Source organism: Triticum dicoccoides, chromosome 2B, assembly GCF_002162155.2.
Source record: "Triticum dicoccoides isolate Atlit2015 ecotype Zavitan chromosome 2B, WEW_v2.0, whole genome shotgun sequence".
Lineage (NCBI taxonomy): Eukaryota > Viridiplantae > Streptophyta > Magnoliopsida > Poales > Poaceae > Triticum > Triticum dicoccoides.
In genome coordinates, this window is record NC_041383.1 from 66,426,968 (window position 1) to 66,429,573 (window position 2,606).

The window sequence follows — 2,606 nt, forward strand, 5'->3', positions numbered from 1 at the left end:
ACGCCCGGTGACCCCCTCCCACCCTGACCCCCACCCCCCACTTCCAATCTCCGATCACTCTTCCTCAGGCGCTACCTGACATCTGGCACTTGCTACAGCTAGGTCCACCGGCATCTGCCTATCCCGGTGGCTTGGTCCAGCCATGCCTCTCTGGCGGTGGCGGTTCTATGCAGTTGGTGGCTGCTTGTGTGTGTGCAGCAGGTTTCGGGTTGGTGGTGGGTCTGGTGCCTGTTGTCTTCTCATTGGACGATGGGCGAAACTTGCCTCCCTGCGGTAGCGAATCCAGCAAGCATTTTGGTTCCCACATCTCTGAATCCTCCGGCGGCATTGGGATTGTTCGGTCATAGGCCGGGGTGAAATCCCTGCACTTTTGCTGGCAGCGGCGACACCTGCGGGTGCCGTCTCCTTCCCGAATGCACTGCCATGGCCTTCTCCGTGCCCGTCTTCGAGCACCAAGGGAAACCCCTAGATTCGGTTCTCTGGATCGGACAGCAGCGGCGTCACGTCGTCGTCCCCTTTATTAAGGTGTTGTCTTTCTGCTCGCGGTTGTCCCTAATGTTGGATTTCAAGTTGTCAGTGGCCGTGCTTGGTGTGGATGCTCCTCAGGGTGTGGACATCCGGGGCGCACTGTACGACATCGTCGGCTCTTCCACCATGGCTCCTTCCTTAGGCCCGGCCGTGTTCTGCAACCCACTTGCCGACTCTTCTAGGCGCTTATGGTGGGTGGTACGTTGATTTAGTCGGTTCTTCAATCGTTGCCATGTGTCGTAGGTGCCTCGCGTTGGTCGTGACGCGGCCTTGGCGCCCTGTGTGTCGTCTCCTCACCTCTCTTGGTTGGAGTTCAAGCTAGGCTAATTGAGGGTAGTGTAGCTTCGTTCCACATTTTGCTGTGGTGTCCTCCCTCCTTCTCTTTGTAATGTTTCTCTCGTACCTATCAATGGAATGATAGGTAACATTTGCGTATTCACGAAAAAAAGTACAACAAGCTTGGTACCTCCCTCATGCTGCGCAACCCCTCCGTCTTGGGAGAAGCTCACTGCACGCCCTGGGGTGCGGCCTGTAGCAGCGCCCATGGTTGCGGCCTCTTTATGTACCCCGCGGAGCTCCCCCGACATCACAACAAACGCGCGACACGCTCAACCAGGCTGCTGCACCCCATGTGGTCACCGAGCGGGACCAGACCTAGGGAGGTTGTGGCCTTGTGGGTGACGGCGGTCATAAAACTGATGAAGGATGAGCCACTGCTGGGGATGAATGGCTGAGAGAGAGAAAATACTTGACCGGCGAGTTGTGATGATTTTAGATTTGGAAACTAGGCAACTTTTTCTTTAAATAGATAGAGGGGGTGTTTGGTTCAGGGATTTTTTAGTCCCAGAGACTAGAAAAAGTCCCTAAAAAGTCCTTAGGAAACAAACGGGAGGGACTTTTTCTACAGGAACTAGAAAAAGACTCTACTAGAGAGTCTTTTTTGATTAGACCCTGGGATTAGAAAAAGTCCTAGGACTTCTAAAACAAACACCCCCAGAGTCCTAAGAGCACCGATTCAAAACAAACATTATTGATCTCATCTAGAACTCTAGAGTAGGTAGTAGGTACGATCGCCTTACGTACGTCCTTTCATGTGTTCGTTGTCCGTTACAATTACGTGCAACGAAGTTTCAAACCGAAGCTGACACGGCTTACAGTAGTTAGTTAGCTCCATATATCTCAAACAGAACAAATCCTTTTCTAAAAAATCTCTAACAGAACAAATACAGTAGCATCGTCGACGCCAGGGCCGGACTGTCGACGGGACCGACGATCGACAAGCCAGCTAGTCCGACGCACAATGGCCAACGACGTGGAGAACCCGCCGAATTTCCTCCACGACCAGCTCGTGGAGGCGGCAGCGGAGCCTGACGAGTGCGGCAGGTGCACGGTCATCGTGCTCCTGGCCTTCCTCGCCTTGCCGCTCATCGCCGTCGCCGTGGTCCTGATCAATTTCTACGGCAACTCCCGTGAAACCAGCAGTCCACTGAGTGTCGCCGCGTTGGTCATCGGGATCGTAGCCACCGTCCTCAGTTTGTGCGCCTGGGCCGTGCTCATGTTTGTCATCGGCCAGTGGGAACTCGGCAATCCGGAAGGGTCTAGATTAGTGGATTATTTATTGTCGATATAATCCAACCCGGCCCATGTTTAGTGCGACTCATGTTTCTTCTACTACCTATCTATGTACTGTATGTATTTATCCCTCAAAAAAAATATGTATTTATCCCTCAAAAAAAATATCTATGTACGTATTTTGATCCGCTGGCCAGGATCTGATTTACTTTTATTTTAGGGGAGGATTCTTTTTTTTACTGATCGATCAGTTCATATGTAGTACTACATGAAAAACATAAGTATTTTGTTACCTTTTCTCCTAGATTGGATACTCCTATCATGAAAGTGTGGACTAGTGTATACTCACTCTTTGCAAGACTATAGTGCATATATAGGGCACCGGTAGGATCGACATGCCCTAGCGCTCCATCGGTCCACCCTTAACAGCATAGGATTAGGTCATCGTGGGTTCAGCACCCGTCCTATTCCCCGCATGCAAAACACAACTTTCCTTTCCTAAAACG